General features: G+C 42.4%; 1 protein-coding gene across 6 annotated transcripts in view; it reads left to right on the top strand.

The window, feature by feature from the left end:
- Positions 1–488: 488 nt before the first annotated feature.
- Positions 489–18076, top strand: part of LOC120391009 (cyclic AMP-dependent transcription factor ATF-7) — a 119463-nt gene continuing 101875 nt past the window's right edge. For 5 of the 6 annotated variants that reach the window (XR_005591196.1, XM_039514177.1, XM_039514179.1 and 2 more), the window contains exon 1: positions 1919–2071. The gene's annotated coding sequence lies outside the window, so the exon portion shown is untranslated. Of the gene's footprint in view, positions 745–1918; positions 2072–18076 lie in introns of those variants that run through there. The other variant, XM_039514180.1, reaches the window with a different exon arrangement.

Here is an 18076-nt window from a genome sequence, read left to right as displayed (position 1 = left end):
ACCTGGTCAAAGCCAGTGGGTATGCAAAGCACTCTTCATTCAGTCTAAATGGAAGGAACAACTAAGTCCTTTTTATGTAGTGATATCTAGAACCAATACCAGGCTACTACCCAAGGCACTGGGTCACATGGTGAAGCCTGAGCAGAATTGACCTACTGATTGGGGGTGGGGGGAGTTCCCTGGTTACAAATACAGGAGCAAGTGGCAAGCTGTGTGTGTGAGAAGCAATAAGCCTTGAGGCACAGGACTGTCTGAAGAGTCAAGCTTGGAAATTGCCTGCTGTTATTTATTGCTACTCTGTTCAGCAAAGCAGGACTTAGTTCAAACCTGTTTATTTAGAAAGAATATACACAAATAATAGACCTGACTCAAGTTATTCATTTGTCCTCCTAATGGGAACAACCTGGCAACAGCCCAAATGGCAGTAACTACTCAGGAGCAAACACACATTTATGCATCTTGGGTGGCTTAGTTTTCAAACATCTCTTTTGCAAGGAGGGGTTGCTTTGAATAACCAGCAAGTTACATGGTGCTGTATTGTTATCATTGGTATACAAGAGGAATTACAGTAATTGACAAGCATTGTAACAAACCTAGGACTTCATGGCTGTCAAGTTTGGTGCTTACCATGGACACTGCAGCAAGGGGAACAGAATCCAGATCTTCATGCTCCAAAAACACAAGCCTCTACCCCTTCTGCCAAGAGGGAATTGACAGTAGCAGTATAGGGCTGATGACACACAGGTAAATGGGTCAATTTCCAGCCAGTAGAGAGTGGAGGTAGATAGAAAAAACATGTACGCTAGCTAGTTCTTTATAGTTGGACAAAGGAAACTTAGTCATTGTCTCTAAAACTATCTACAAAGTGGGGTGTGTGAAGAATGCTGGTGTGAAGACAAACACCATGCATATGCTGGGAGCTTGTCTGCTGTCCTCTCTTTGAAATCTGGGGGACAGAGAGCAGTGGGGTCACTATCCCCTCAGTGGTGGGAGGTGAGGGGATCTCTGTCAATGTCCCCTCAGTGGTGGAGGGTGAGGGGGGTCCCTGTCCATGTCTCCTCTGGAGGGTAGGGGTGAGGAGGTCTCTCTCACTGTCCCCTCAGTGGTGGAGGGTGAGGGGGGCTCTGTCCATGTCTCCTCTGGAGGTTGGGGGTGAGGATGTCTCTGTCACTGTCCCCTCAGTGGTGGGGGTGAGGGGGGGCTCGGTCCACGTCCCCGCTGGCGGGGGGGGGTGAGGCGTTCTCTGTCACTGTCCCCTCAGTGGTGGGGGTGAGGGGGGTCTCTGTCCATGTCTCCTCTGGAGGGTGGGGGTGAGGCGGTCTCTGTCACTGTCCCCTCAGTGATGGAGGTGAGGGGGCTCTGTCCCTTTCTCCTCTGGTGGGTCGGGGTGTGGGGGTCTCTTTCACTGTCCCCTCAGTGGGGGAGGGTGTGGGGGGCTCTGTCCATGTCTCCTCTGGAGGGTGGGGGTGAGGAGGTCTCTTTCACTGTCCCCTCAGTGGTGGAGGGTGAGGGGGGCTCTGTCCATGTCTCCTCTGGAGGGTGGGGGTAAGGGGGTCTCTATCCATGTCCCCTCAGTGGTGGGGGTGATGGGGGCTCTGTCACTGTCTCCTCTGGAGGGTGGGGGTGAGGGGGTCTCTCTCACTGTCCCCTCAGGGGTGGGGGTGGGGCTCTGTCACTGTCTCCTCTGGAGGGTGGGGGTGAGGGGGTCTCTATGTCCCCTCAGTGGTGGGGGTGGGGTGGGGCTCTGTCACTGTCTTTTCTGCCACAGCCCGTCCAGTAACGCCCCCCTCTGAGGAAGGCAGAACGGGCGGGCACGTTCCACCCACTGCCTCTTGCGGGCAACGCCCACCCCTCCGCTTTGGCACACATCCCGGCTGATGATTGGTTCTCTCTTTTCCATGCCCCGCCCCGTGGGAAGTCTCGCGAGACTATCGCGCACAGGGAGGGAGGGGGCACCCAGCGCGAGACCCAGGGACAGCTCGGGAGGGACGGAGCCAGCGCGCGATTCCGTAGCCAGCGCTAGGCAGAGGTGCGGACCTGAGGCAACCCAAGCGTGCCCCCCGGTCTCGAGGTGAGCGAGGCCCCCCGCTATCCCCCTGGAGTAGACGATGCCCCCCCCATGTCCCCGAGTTTTCGTGAGAGTACCGGCCCCTTCCGTGAGTGACAAGCGTCTTCGGCCAATCGGTCGGCCGGGCGGCTTGGAGTGATGGGCGCCGCAACCAACAGCGTCCGGGAATGATGTGGAGCACGCCCCCTCCTCAGGGATGGGCGGGGCTCAGGGTTGCTGGAGCCTCCGAGGGGCCCGGGCGGTGGCTGGTTGGGGGGAGGGGGCCCGGCCACGGACAGCTGGGGGGTGTGTGTGAAAATGTCCGCTCGTGAGGGGGCCTGGGCTGCTTGGTGGGGGGCCCCTGAGTGCTTTGGTCTAGGGGGTTGTGAGAGGCCCCCGTGGCGAGGAGGGGTTCTGGGCTGCGTGGATGGGGATTATGGGGGGCCCCTATGCAGCAGGGCCGTGCTGGGTCAGCAGGTGGCTATGGAGAGGGTCCTCGAGCAGTAGGGAGATCCTGGCCTGGGTGAGGGCTTGGGACTCTCTAGTTACAATGGGTGAGTTAAGGAGATTGTAGGCTCTGGAGGAGAGGGGGGCTCATGGGATTGGTAGATTGGGGGTGTCACAAAAACAACTTGATGGGAGTCTAGGAGTAGGGTGGGTAACGCTGACACTAGATGTAGTGGGAGTAACCCTTTAACAGCCCCCTCCTGGGAAGTGTATTGGAAGGGGTTGACTCCCCCCCATCCCCAGGCAAGTTTAAATCAGTTACTCTAAACATCAGTAGGGTAAAAATGTAATGTTTAAATCGCACAATCTTTGTGTGTGCGTGTGTATAACAACAATTATTTAAGAAAAAATATATATTGTGCAATTTAAACATTTAAGTTTTTACCCTGATTTAACTTGCCTGGAGATGGGAGGAGTCATCCCCTTCCAATACACTTCCCAAGAGGGGGCTCTCTCTCTATATATAGCTTCTTAAATAATTATTTCTCACTGTTAGACTTTGGGAGCCCAAACTTTATGAGAACTTGTTGAAGCAGTGAGTGTTTAATCCATTACTGCACAATTACTTCTCTTTCACTTACATACTATGGTAGAATAGGTGACAGTTTCTAGTAAACTAGAACTATTAAACAAACCGCCTCATTTGTCAAAAGGGTTTAATCTTTTATTGCTAAAATTAATTGGGCCCCATTTTCTCTCCTTACCCTGAAAGAAAAAGACCAACAGGTTTGACTTTTCTTACATGAAATGCTACATGAAAATTAAAAATACTTGGTGATGCATATAAAATCAATATTGATTAATCAAATAAACTTAAATTTTTAAGACCAGACTCTGTTGTAATTTACACCTTTCATGAAATCCAGTTGAGTACCACTGCCATCCTTCATAACCTCTTTCGATTCTTTAATCTGTACTTTTTTCCATCCGGCTTTCTATGCATGGAATGCCATCTCTATCCTGGTTCACCAAGTAGCTACTGTCTCCATATATTCAGGTCCCTTCTAAAGACTACATTTTTCTATGAATATATTACAGTGATAAAATGATATGCATACTTTCTCTGGGCACCTCAGCATGTCTTGTTTCATCATTTTGTTCTATGGGGTAGGGACTTTCTTCAGTGTGTCTGGTACAGCATCAGTTACATTGCTAACCATAACCAATAGCACTATCCAAAAGGATTGCATGGTGCTTTACAAACTGTATAAATATAGTTATTGCCTGTGCACTAAAATATAGACACTTTTGTGTGTAGAATGCAGCAGCTATTCTGAACCACCAATTCTATAAAACAGTGATTTGGCACAAATTAAGAATAACTTCATCACTTGAACAAAAGGGATTTTATGAGTGTAGAATATAATTTCCCGAGTTGGAATCTGGTTACTAGTAGGGTTAACATCCTTTCTTTCTTTTTCTTTAAGGCATGTTTGACTGCTATCATATGAATACATATTAAGCATTTATCATTCTGGCCAACCATAATCAGTTTCATGGCTGTAGTTTAACCATCATTGAAGTGCTTGTTTGCTGTTAGTGCCTAAAAAGAAGGTTGAACTGATAGAAGTTACAGGCCAGAAATGTAGATGCAAAGTTTGTTGAAGTATGGTTAACTGTACTTGTGTCTGCAAAAGCCTTTTTTTTTTTTTTAAGAGATGGTTCTTAATTTGGACCAATTATTTCTAATCCCAGAATCTGATTGGGAGTAGAGTGGTGGAAAACCAGTCTTTCTGTTTCAAAACAGTGAGCAAACAGGCATCGGATGAAGTTATCCGGTTCACAGAATCCTAGTTTCCAAAACCTGGAGGGCCACTGAATTATAAAAAAATTGTTCAATTTTCACAGTTGTACTCCAGCAGACATTTGGGGAATGTCAAATGTTCTCTATATTTCAGGTGATACATTTTCTCTCTCTAAATTTATTTATGCTGTTTGTTAGATCAGGAGACTATCTTTCAGGATATCTGGTCCGTCACACTGGCCAGTGCAGGATTATTCCATTCTAGATTTTCTTGAGACAATCCAGTTGTAAATGTCTCAAGCAATAGGGTTTCTTTGAGGAGACTATTACTGCATCCAACGGATTTCTCTTTTGACAACTTTATTTGTACTTAGCCAAGTTTTGCCTTAAATTTGTGCCATTATTCTTATGTTATAAGTTATACCTACTTGTACAATGCTCCTTCACCCTCATTGGCATTCACTCTTCAAATAATTGTAGGCAGTTAACATGCATTTTCCACTGCATGCATCCTATGAAATGGGCTGTAACCCACAAAAGCTTATGCTCAAATAAATTTTAGTCTCTAAGGTGCCACAAGTACTCCTGTTCTTTTTGTGTCCATCTTAGTTGTCATTAGCCAAATTACACATGTAGCTACTTTAATGTTTCTTCATAAATCAATCCTTTCTGTGACTTTATCACTTTTCCCTCCCCGAATGTCCTCCAGTTTGTCAGTAGTGAGTGCTGATGTTGGATTGCTTAGAGCTGCATACAGTTCACATCAGAGTTTTAGAGATGAGGACATAACCTTTTTGCTCTGGGTGTAGCCCTGAATCACATTCTCCCCCCCCCCCCCCCCGCCTTCCTTATCGCATTACAAGCTCCTGTCTAATTTACTGTCCACTATCACCTCAAGTATCATCTTCCCTCCACCTGTGATCTAGTTTACATTCCCCAGAGTATTAAATGCATTTATTTCAAGTTGAATTTCTTTTTTTTACTCATGTCTTATGCTGTTATTTCTAATGTTTCTAGATTTTATTGTTTCTCAGTTCTCCCTGGTGTTTGCAACACATCCCAGTTCCTTGAATCCTGATTTCTTTCTCCTCCTGCCCCACCACCCACATTCTACATAATGTACAAAGATGTCAAATGAAAATGAACTTCATCTTGACTCAGCAGTGCTCGTCCCAGTGCTTCATCCAGCTTGGTACATTGCAATTATCATTAACCTTTTAAAAAATCTGGTTGAAGGACTGCAGTTAGTCTGTGTGACAATGTTCTTATGAAGCTAATTTGGAAGTGCTGTAAAATCCATGTGGCATGGCTCCTACTGTGATTGTGATTACAAAGATATGCAGTGCACAAAGTATTGAATAGTAACATATTGAACTGATTTGTATTGTCAATTTAAATAATTATAGTGGTTTACAGTGAACTTAGTTCTTGTGACACATGGTTTTAAATTCAAAAATGTAAGCATGATGTGGGAGGCAGTGTTTAGCAGTTAGAATAGGGACTAGGAGTTGAGATTCCTGGGTTCTCTTTCCTGGCTTTGTCACTCTAGCCATGTGATACTGGGCAATTCACTTAACCTCCATGTGCCTCAGTTTTCCATAGGTAAATTAGCTCTAATACTCACCTTTTGTAAAAGTGCTTTGCGAGCCTTTTGTTGGGTGAAAGGTGCAGTAAGTGCAGATTGACATTTGGAAATGCTGCTTTAAAAAGTTTAAATGGGAAAAATAAAACCGTCTCATTTAAAAATAAAACTTTTTTGATTGGGTTTCTTTATTTTCAGATCTCTTGTTAATAGGGCTCGTGGCAGTGGTTGGGAAGGCTGAGGAGGATAACTGCAGAATGGTCAGAGTTGACTAGAGTGTGAGGTTCCCAGACTGGTGTATAGGGAAGCTATTAATTCTCCTCCTACTTGTTGCTCTGAAAGGTGAGGAAACTTAAGAGATGAAGTGCTAATGGATATCAGGAGACAGTTGTGTCAAGGAAACTAGATCTCTGTTCCCAACCTCCTTTGGCATGTAGAACGTAGGTTATGAATCTTACCTATTGTGGGTGATGGGGGAGGTGGAGGATATGAGCAATCAACGATAGAAGTCTTATGGAAATATGTAGCAGTGATTGGAGTTTGCTACCATTTGGGACACTTCCTGATTCACATTCTGTAGTTGCCCCTTCATGGTAAAATTTTAAAATTTCTCAGTAAAACTTTTTAGAGAGTATCATTCTACGGGTCTCCTGGTGTGGCAGGTGTGTTCAGCATGTTCATCTGGGGATTGCAGGCTTTGGATTCCAGATGATGTTTTGCTTTACGTGCTACTCGTTTTTTCTTAAGCACTTGAACTTTTTTAGGGCAAGACACTTAATGCCATATTTTCAGAACAGCTCCTATCCCATTTAGGCACTTAAATGAAATGGACATATGTTTAAGGGTGATTCCCAGTGGGAGCTGCTGGCTGGTGAGTTCTTTTGACAGTCTGGCCTCATGGACCTGATTTTTCATAGATGTTGCGTCTCTTCTGCTCTCACTGACTTCTTTTGAAACTTAGAGCAATTCCTTCTCTCTCTCTCTCTCTTTTTTTTTTTTTTTTTTTTGAAGAAGCTCCTAATATGATGAGTAGGCTAATTTTTCGACAGTTTAAACTTAAATTAATAGTCTTCTTTCCTTTTGAATTAATTGCTAACCTCAGTTTCCAGCATTATATATTTGTTGCTAAAACGTTAGATCATAACATCTGTGTTGAACTTTTGTCTTGCTGACGTATTTCCCATGATGTGTCAGTTAAACAACTGCCAGTGACTCAGTGGCCCCTTTATTCTCCTTTTCCCCATTTCCCTTGATAGCGCAAACTAGGTCTGAAATAATTAAGGCTAGTCTATGCATAGAATTGCTCTGGTTTAATAAAGGTGTTCTGTTTTTTTTTTTTTTTTAAACAGATTTAGTTAAACCACTACAAAAGGCTGTGTGGATACAATGTTAGCTTAAATTGCTTAAGAACAGGTTGAACTAAACAGAAATAAGGTTAAGTCTACACTGAGGCAGCACAACTGCTTCTGTGTTGCTGCAGCATTGTCATATAGGTGCTTCTTACATTCATGGAAGAGGTGTTTTTTTTTTTTTTTTCTTTCCCACTGATATAGTTAACCCCCCTCTCCAAGAGGCATTAGCAAAGTTGATGCAAGAATTCTTCCATTGACCTAGCTGTGCCTACAGTGGGGATTAGGTCGACGACACACAGTTTTTCACACCCCATAGCAATGTAGCTAGGTCGACCAAAGTTTTAGGTATAGACCAAGCCTAAATGTCTATGTAGAGGTTTGTGCCAGTTTCACAAAAGAGGTGCAAACTTGTGTGTGGACAACCCCTTAGCAGCAGCACTTTTGCAGAGGGGAAATAATTCACTCTAGAAGACGCTGTGTTTTACTGGTGCTAGCGTCACAACTTATTAGAGCTACGGCCATCGAACTCTCATCTCTAAAGTAGTGGATTAAAGTTCATGCCCTAGGATGACTCCTCATTTTTAAATGCACGGAGATAGGATGGTTCTTAAATGTTAATAGGTAACAATTTGCTTTTGCTGTAGTTAGTCTTTTTAGTTCTTTTGAGAGAGAAATTTAGCTTAATTCTTCCTACAAGTTCATATTTCTCTCTATTCTGTAACTATTTATCAAGGAGTTTCTTGCATTGTTCTCTGAAGCATGTATTCTAGCCATTGTTGGACAGAACACTGGTCTGCACTGCAGCCCCAAATGGGCTGTCTTAAGCTAGAGAACCTAAGAGGAGCAACCCAGAATTGAACCTCCAGTGTGTGTAGTGAAGTTCCCTAAAGAAGGCAACACAGTATGATTACGGATTGCAGATAGCAAGTAGTGCTTCAGCTCATGTTTCATAGAGGGAGATGTAGCTCTGTTAGGAAAGCGCTGCAATAGTCTGGAATGTAACTCTCTTCTGTCCCACCCTTACGTGAAAGAATAAACTGGTGGCAAAGTACTGCTGCCAGCCATTACAAGCTGATTCATGAGAGTGAACAAAGCCTCTCTGCCACATTAGACGCTGGTATTATCTTCTTATTCATGATAAACTTACAGTGCATATCTTCCAGATATTTTTTCTGTGTACTTTTTGTGAGGCAAGAGAGGTATTGTAGTATTGAACTGTGCTGAAGAAAAGTTTTCAGGTTCCTTTTATCTGAAACGCCAGTTATAAATGGAGTGTTGTGGTGAGGCTCACCCTTTCAGTGCATTTTGAGGGTGTGCTCCCACAGACCCAGGATTTGCTATGCCATTGAAAATTAGTTCCTTGGATTTTGCTAGCCTGCCACACTCACAAAGAATATTTTTCAGCTCTGTGTTGGCAAGGGTAAGGAGAGGAAATGATTCTGTTCTGAATACCACTGTTACTTTAAAAAAATAGCTGCCTAAGGCCCAGTCTGCACTTAAAACTTATAACAGCATGGCTTTGTCGATCAGGGATGTGAATAAAAACACAGCCACTAGTGAAAGAGCTAAACCAACAAACCCCCCAGTGTAGGCACAGCTATGCTGACAGTAGAGGACATCTGTTGGCATAGCTAATGTCGTTTAGGGAGATGGTGTTCGTACACTGGCAGAAAAATTCCTTCTGTTGGTGAGTATGCTGGCATAGACACTGTAGTGTAGACATAGCTTAAGGTGGAACATAAGCTTTTGTCTAATGGCAAAAGCTTTCACTTACGGTTGCAAAAATAAAAACCTACTACAGTACAACCTTAATTATCTTACTGTACTGGGGGTATTGATTATCTGAAATCATTCAAGGTATTGAGTATTTGGGGGAATTTGCACTATAGCAGATGAGGCATAATTCTGTTTTGGGTATTTGAGGGTCAGATAATCAGGGTTACACCGTAGAAGTAAGTACTTAATGGTACTATTTTGGGGATTCTCTTCAGGGGTAATGTTTCACTGTCACTTTCCCTCCTCTCAAGTTGAAATATGACACATTTGGGCAGGAAAAACTTGAATAACTAATCTGCTTCTACTAAATCTAAAAGTTTGTCCTTGCCGCATTACTTATTGCACTGGAATCTGAAGTTCAAGTCTACTCAACATCTCCTATTTGGGATGTATAGTCTAGATCAGATATAGAAAGATGGTGGTTTTAAAATTTTCAACATTGTGATAAATTGAATTAGAAGGAGAAGAGAGGCGGGTGAAGTCCAAATATAGTACTAAGTATGTCACTGGTGATATCTTGGTAGATGTAAATTTCACTAATGTAAACTGCTTAATTCTTGACTTGTGAAATCTGACTCCTTTATAGGGAGTGCACAGATAATTTAGGTCCAGGATTTAGTATTTAAATCCAGGAGTGGTGAGTGTCACTTACAAACCAAATAAGAATAAAAGTATTTTACATTTGCATAAACTTCAGTAAAGTTTTTTCCCATGCACAACAGAACTAGACTCACCAGTCTAGTTTTAAACTAAACAATGTTCAAAAAGTAAACAGTGAAGCATAAGCTAAAACTTTAATTCCATCAGTTTTAATAATCGGAGGTAGTTTTAATAACCCAATATGGTATCTAGTATAGGTATGGATATTTTCATCATAATAGCTTGACAATTGATAACTTTATTCACTCATCTTCAACCAGAAGTTTCCTGCACAATGTACTTTGGTGAAGAAATGCATATAATCTTTGTTTTATTTCTTTGTTTTGAATCTCTGCATTTAACACAATTGTGGAATATATGAATTTTGATAATCTATAGGATGCTGTTTTCTCACTTACATAGTGCCTTTCATCTGTAAGGATTCCAAATCCCCTATATGGGTAATCACTTTGCTCTCTGCTAAAAGGTAGCCCTTTCTTAGGTGAGCTGCAGCAGTTGTTTAACATGTGCAGCAACAAACCTGGTCTCTAGATGTTGCCTTGTTTATAAATGGAGCACTTCTTGCACCCATCTGTGAGCACTATAGCATCACTTTAGCCCCCCATGCATCAAATAACCCACACTGTAGAATTTGAATGCTGAATACATATAAATGCCCACGTATGTTATAAATAAAAACGGGCAATATTTTGCTTTGGGTGAGGGAAATATTTTCACATAATGTTCACACAAATACAACTGCCTCATGGCTTCACTTAACTCCAACTCTCACCCTGAGAAGCTCTCCTGCCGACATAGCGCTGTACATACTACCATTTGTGCCGGGGTAACTTTTATGTCATGCAGGGATGTGGTTTGTTTTGTTTTTCACACCCCTGAGCAACGACATCTTTGGCAACAAAAGTGTTAGTGTAGACATGGCCTCAGTCCTGTTTACTTCCATTGAGACTTGGGTTCCTAAGTGCCTGTGGCCATGTCTACACTAGCACTTATGTCAGCAAAACTTTTGTCGCTCAGGAGTGTGACACACCCCTTTCCCCCGAGTGACACAAGTTTTGCCAGCATAAGCTCTCGTGTGCATAGCGCAATGTCTGCAGGAGACGCTTTCCCGCCAACATAGTTACTGCCGCTTGTTGAGTTGTTGTTGTTGTTATGTCTACATGAGCACTCTTCCAGTGGCACAGCTGTAAGTGTAGACATGGCCTAAATGACTTTTGTAAGTGGGATGCAGACTCCTAAGACATTCAGGCGCTTCTCATAGTTATCTCTGTAATAATCAGTAGGGAGCACTGGGTCTCTTACATTTTTCTCCATTGTTCTTGCAATCGTAGTATAACTGCATGTGAATTATTTCTGCCCCAAGTATACTAGGTGTCTTTCAATAGACGAACTTAGTGTACATAAGGACACGCCACAGCTAGTGAATAAATACAGGGGAAGGCTGGATTATGTCAAGATCAAGGTATTGCTTAGGTGGTTATGGTTCATTTTGGAATACCTTTTTTTAAAATGTAGTTGTCTTGTCTGCTGGAAGCGGTGCCAAAGTTTCTAATTCTGTGACCTCTATATGGAGCACCTTCTGCAAAGGGTTACAAGGAGTCAGTGTGTCAGCATGCTCAACAGTTGCAGTCTAGTCTTAATACGTCAAAATCAGTAATATGAGAAGCAGGTAAGCCACGAACTTCAGATTTTTTTTTAATGAAGCCTTGTGCAGTGTCATTTTGGTTTGATGTTAGATGCCGAGATGCCTTGGATCCCCTTGACTTTTGTCAGCCTGGATTCAGACCTGAGTTCAGTACAGTCTGGTTATAATATAGATCTGGGGTCCATGCTGATCGTGTTGGATCTAATTAGCTTCTTTGATACCCTTGATTATGCTGTGGTTCTGACTTGGCTGTGACTTCAATCAGAGTTCATTTGGGCAACTACTTTTCAGACCTGTGTCCTTCACCTGTTACTTGAGTTCATTGTACAATAGAGATTGTACTACTGCAATGCAAGCTACATAGTGCTACACCTTGGATCAATGTGGAAATGAGCTAGTGGTTTGCTTCTTGAGTAGAGGTTTCTCCTATGAGTGCTTGACACCAGTGTACTGTGAATTGTACTTTCTGTAGGTTTCTGGGTAGAGTTTAAAGTGTTGTGTTTGACCTGTAAAGTTCTAAAAAGCTTGGAGCCTACCTATGTGCAAGATTTTCTCTTGACTTCTGCCATCCTGGCTTAGCTGCAAACAGCTGGAGTCCACCTCAGTTAGTGAAGAGAGCTGCTGGCAGGGCATTCTCTGTGAACTGTTTGGCGACTTGGAGTTTCCCCTTTCCCCCAAGCTTCTTGCCTCTTGCTCTGAACTACCATGAATCAGTTGATCTCCAGGCATGCTGCAAAGTCCTTCTCTTTTTTCCAGGCTTTTGGGGAGGGAGGCAGGAGTTTGAGTATTGTGCACTCATCAGTGGTGGTCTTTCTAATTCTTCTGGTTTGGGAAATTGATGACTTGCTGTTGTGTTTTAAGTTAGATTTTTTTTTTTGTTTATCAGAAATGTAAATAAATGACACTAGGCAATTAATAATCCTTACCTAACCCATGTTAGGTTGGTAGGTATTTGGAGAGTAGTAACCGTTTATCTTGCTGGATTTTTGCAGTTGGGATCCATGCTTTCGACATGAAACCAGGTTGGAATGCCTCTGGCTTTCAAACACTGAACCTGTGAGGTACATGTAGGACACCTTGTAAACTGTTTAGCCATGTACCTGCATTGCAGGTCAGTTCCTTATTGACTGTGATTAGTACATATGTCCCCTGGAGATTGTGGTGGTTCCAGATCATCCTAACTTGCAGATATGCTCAATGGCTTTACAGACACTTGTTCCTTTTGTACCTTTTTTTGTGAATTTCTTTCATTACTAAATCTTCGTTTTTTAAAAGAGAAACTTAGATCCTATGTCTTTCAGTGTCCTTACTCTGTGCTGATTTATATACCTGATTCATCATCCTTTCTCTTATGTTGATGCCCAGGTGCACCCATAATGCCTTGCTCTGTCTCTAGCATTGAAGTTTCAACTCAGGCTAAGTCCACATTATAATTTTTTTTTTGTGATTAGTGGTGTAATTTCTTCTTATGACATTTTTATCTTTGGTAAGTCCTAGGATAGAGGCAGCTTTAGTGGCAAAGAAGTGCTTTTGTCAGTATAACTTATTCAGGGAACTGGTAGACGCTCTACTGTCAGAAGCACTCTTGGCAGTTTAAATTGTGTCTACGCTAGGAAGATTTGCTGGTAGAGCTACTGGCAAAGCTTTTCTAGTGTAAACTAGGTCTCGTGTGACTGTTGCATTGGGTCTTGAGGCCATATTATTCCTTTCACTGGAGTTTGTTTTGTTCTTGGCTGAAATATGCTATCGATGCCTCTCTCTTCATCCTGGCATAAATATGTTGAATTTCTTTGCAGCTCATAGTTACCAAAGGTGCATATGGGGATTGATAAACTTTAACATTTCCATTCCCTTCAGCCCTCATTAAATAGGACCCAGTTTGTGCTCTGGATATTTAATTTGTTACGTTATAAGCTTCCTTTAAGCCACTTAAACTGTGAATTCTTTTCCTGACATGGAAGGTCATTCTCCCGATGGCAGTGATTTCAATATAGCGTGAGTGAACTCCAGCCCCTCTTATTCTAAATTTTAGAGGGTCAAGGTTTTCAAGGTCCTCAGGCCGGTATTAGCGCTGTACTCCAGAGCTTCTGGGCACCAATTTCTGTGCATGCACACTGAAAGGCATAATTTAATGGGAAGTAGTTGGACTTTGCTTTCACCCTGCCATTATAGGGTAACTTGGAATAATTTGTTAAATACCATGTGGCTGTCGGAGATTTACCTCAAGTAAGTTTCTTGCCAATATTCCAGTTTATACAGTTGGGTTTGCTTTATCAAGTTTATAAAGTGTCAGAGTGTTGTGCCTCTAAAGCAGATTTTATAGCATTAGCTTTTGGGTTTTCTTTCCCAGATGACAATTTTAAGCTTTCTTGCAGCTTTTTTGTTACAAAGCAAACATTCCCACTCCTTCCCCCTTACCCCAAAATAACTCTAAATTCAAAGCATACTGCTAGCAATAGTCTGTGCATATTTACCTTAGGTTCTGAAGTGGACTCTTTCCCAGAAAAACTTAAGAACTTTATGAGGATGTCTCTTGGTGTGTAACATTTAGTGATGAATGGTCAGACTTACAAAGATACTTCATGAGATTTTCAAAAGCGCCTAAGCAGGTTAGGCACTGTCTTAGATCCAGAGGGTCTGGTCCATGTCCTTTGGGTGGGACCCCGTTAGTATGTTGGACCATTGTGTTCCATTTGTTGTGTTCTGTTCCAGGCCCGAAGCCTAGTGGCTCTAGTTTTAAATACTTAGCCTGACTTCCCATGTATAGGGAGAGAAGACCGACCCCTTTCCCCTCCCCCTTGCCCCCATGTATAGCTATGCCAAAGTGACAGGTATAGAGTCATAAAAATACTTCATGAAATTCCTGTGTTTGTCACAGGCACCTAATTCCACAGAGTACCTAATCTGCATGTTTAGGTGCCTGAAATACCTTTTGTAAATGTGGCCTGAAGAGATCATGGGTGAAATCTTCATAACTTAAGTCTCATTTTAAAAAGTGACTTCAGTCACTGGGATGTTAGATGGGGTGAGATCTGAGTTACTACAGAGAATTCTTTCCTGGGTGCTGGCTGGTGAGTCTTGCCCACATGCTCAGGGTTTATCTGATCGCCATATTTGGGGTCAGGAAGGAATTTTCCTCCAGGGAAGATTGGCAGAGGCCCTGGAGGTTTTTCACTTTCCTCTGCAGCGTGGGGCACGGGTCACTTGCTGGAGGATTCTGTGCACCTTGAGGTCTTTAAACCACTATTTGAGGACTTCAGTAACTCAAACATAGGTTGGGGTTTGTTAAGAGCATGTGGGTGAGATTCTGTGGCCTGCATTGTGCAGGAGGTCAGACTAGATGATCATAATAGTCCCTTCTAACCTTAAAGTCTATGAGTACTTAGGAGCTGAAGTCCTATTGACTTTCAGTGAGAGTTAGGCTCCTAAGTGCCAAAATCACTTTTGAAAATGGGACTTAAGTGCTTTTGAAAATTTTACTCGATATCATGATGAGTTACAGTGTTTTTTAATATTATTGTAGTATAGTACAATAACCCGCGGCAATGTGGTGATGGAGACAGGGCTGAGAACTGAACTATGCGTGAATCCCGAGGAAGAGTTGGCAGTTGCCTATCCTATATTTTGTTTGTGGATCCTTGCCTGTTGCCATTCTTATCTCCCAAACTGCCACCAACATATTTAGTGCATTATGCGCTGAATGTTCATTTTGGTCAGAAAGCTTCAGGCAGAGATCTGCTAATCAGTATATTTAAAAAAACAAAAACAAAAAGCACTTCTGGAACTCTCTCAAAGCAACAGGTTTCCTTCCTTGCGTTGTAGTGGGAAATCTTTTACTATTTTAGACACTTCCCCAAGCTTTCAATTTTATACTTCCTCCTTTTTTGGATAGCGAAGTAGAAATGTGTGTGATTTTTTTTGTCTCACTTTTATTACAGAGTAATTCCTCCTTAATTATAGTAAGTACTACATTTTCCACATTCCAGCTCCTGTTGGTGATCATGGGCTCTGCGTTTGCTACCAGTCTACCTACATTTTTGTATCTTCCATTGTAAGATATATCCCGAAGTAAAGATTCTGTGTAGCCATCTCTAACAATCCAGTTTGTTGTGGTTTTATCTTCCCAGTAGCAGTGTGTTGTCTTTTCTTAAGGGTTGGCCTAAGAAAAACATCATTAGCATTTCTATAGGCTTGTTTTTATCGTGGGTTTGGTAGTTAATGTTATTGGCATGACTCCCAGGTCTCAGTAAAATAACCGGGATGGCCTTGCTACTCAGTGTGAGAATTAATCCCATATAACTTTTTATGAGATTTAGCTAACTCCTATCTCCATTTTTAGGCTTGTGGCATGCAGTAATATAGTAGTGAGCCATAAGCCCAAAGCACTATGTTCTGAGAGCATGATTTATCCGGAAAGCTAAAACAGACTTTTAGACTTGTTATAGTATCCATGTTACATCTTATAAAAATCACATGAAGGTACCTTGGGTGGGCTGTGTTTTATGTAAGTATGCAGTGTTGTAGCCATGTCAGTCCCAGGATTTTAGAGAGACAAGGTGGAGGAAGTTGGTCCAATTAAAAAAACAACACATTACCTCACCCACCTTGTCTCTTTTATGTAGGTAGTATTGTAAGAACACTATTTCCAGCTCAGCTTTCCTGACAGTCAAGTTCTGTTATGCCTTTGCTTTTGCAATAGTTCAAGTCAGGCTCCTGTATTTTTATAAAAGCAATTTTTAAGAAAACCCTTAAACCCTTTATCTGAAAGAGTTGCCTATTTAAAGTGCCTGGGACAGCTGCAAACAGGTTCTCTGCTGAACTGCATATCAATGTAAGGATTTTTTTTTACCTGTAACTTTCTCAATTGCTTGCTATGAAGCTCTTTGTTTGATCTAAGCCTACTCCTTTTCTCTGAACCTGTTCCTGCTTGTCTAAGTCTGATGTCCACAATGGATTTCGGCCTTGACTGCAACTGCTCTGTTACATAGAGTACTTTTTATTTAACATAATCCTTTGTTCATACTAGTACATGTCCTGCAGTAATACAGGAAAGAGTAATCACATTGTACAGTTTGGGCTTCCTCAGGCTAAACTTTCCTCTGTATTTGTTTGCTGCTAGCGCTAATCCTCTGGTTGTTCTCCCAGTATGTATCCGTCTCTCTCTCTTTCTGCCTCCACCTCCCCAGCCATTTCCCTAATTCCTGTTTCTTAAAATTTAATTAAATGTTTAATATCTTTTATGCATGTGGTGCCTTTCGTTATGAAGGCTCCCCAGATGCTGTTTATATACAATGCTAGTGATCCATATATACAGCCTCTGTGGGAGGGAGGCCAGTAGGCAGTTGGTTCATAGCACTCTGGATAAGAGTATGAGGAGGGGAAATTTTGACCAAGGACACTTGGGTAACTCTCTACTTCTAGAAAAAGTGCCTTAGGATCTCTGATGCCCCTGCTGAGCACACAGAACTGGAGTTTCTAGTCTCCTCCTCCAATACAGTTCTTTGGAAGGGTGAAGGGCTAAGCCAGCCCTCCTGAGATTATAAAATTGTAGTTTTAAGCCTGGTCTACATCTAAAAATTAGATCAACCGAGCTATGTCACTCAGGGCTGTAAAAAATTTCACGCTGTGGTTAGGTCAACCTAACCCCTGGTATGGATCATAGAATCATAGAACTTAAGATCAGAAGCGACCATTATGATCATCTAGTCTGACCTCCCGCAAGATGCAGGCCACAAAAGCTGACCCACCCACTCCTGAAATAATTCTCTCCCTTGACTCAGCTGTTGAAGTCCCCAAATCCTGATTTAAAGACTTCAAGTAGCAGATAATCCTCCAGCAAGCGACCCCTGCCCCATGCTGCGGAGGAAGGCGAAAAACCTCCAGGGCCACTGCCAATCTACCCTGGAGGAAAATTCCTTCCCGACCCCAAATATGGCGATCAGCTGAACCCCGAGCATGCTGTCAAGTATCTCCAGCCAGACACTCATGACAAATACTTTCAATATCCCTACATTGAACCTCCGTATTATTTTCCAGTGGTCGCACGTTATTGACCTATTGGCTAAATCACGTTATCCTATCAAACCATTCCCTCCATAAACTTATCAAGCTTAATCTTAAAGCCAGAGAGGTCCTTCGCCCCCACTGTTTCCCTCGGTAGGCTGTTCCAGAATTTCATTTCCCTGATGGTTAGAAACCTTCGTCTAATTTCTAGCCTAAACTTCCCGACTGCCAATTTATATCCATTTGTTCTCGTGGATGCAGGTAGGTTGATGGAAGAAGTCTTTCATTGACCTAGCTACTGCCTCTTGGAGAGACGGATTAACTACACTGATGGAAAAACCACTTCTGTCAATGTAGGCAGTGTCTACCAGTACAGTGTTACCGCAGCATTGCTGCAGCACTTCAGCTGTTCCACTGTAGCGCTTGTAATGTAGACATGGCCTGAATGTCCCTTGTTAGGTGTCTCAAAGCCAGTGCTTAAACCTTCTAAACTGTCCCTTCCATCAATACACGTGTTCTTGTCTCCCCTCAGTTCTCCCTCTTCCTAGAACTGAATGCTGCAATTAGAATAATAAATTCACATTAAAATGCCTGTCTTGCATCATTGATTCTCAAAAATAAAACATCAACTTTTTACTGAGAAAACAATTTGCTAAAACTGCCTCATATAAATGATATACAGGGAAAGAAGTTTATAATTGTACCCGTATTAGTTCAAAACAAACTCTCAACCCATTCATAGCTGCAGTGTGCCCTGGTT

The sequence above is a fragment of the Mauremys reevesii genome, linkage group 25, assembly GCF_016161935.1.
Source record: "Mauremys reevesii isolate NIE-2019 linkage group 25, ASM1616193v1, whole genome shotgun sequence".
NCBI classification, from domain to species: Eukaryota; Metazoa; Chordata; order Testudines; family Geoemydidae; genus Mauremys; species Mauremys reevesii.
Note: the sequence above shows the minus strand (reverse complement) of the source record. Positions and strands in the feature narration are given on the sequence as shown.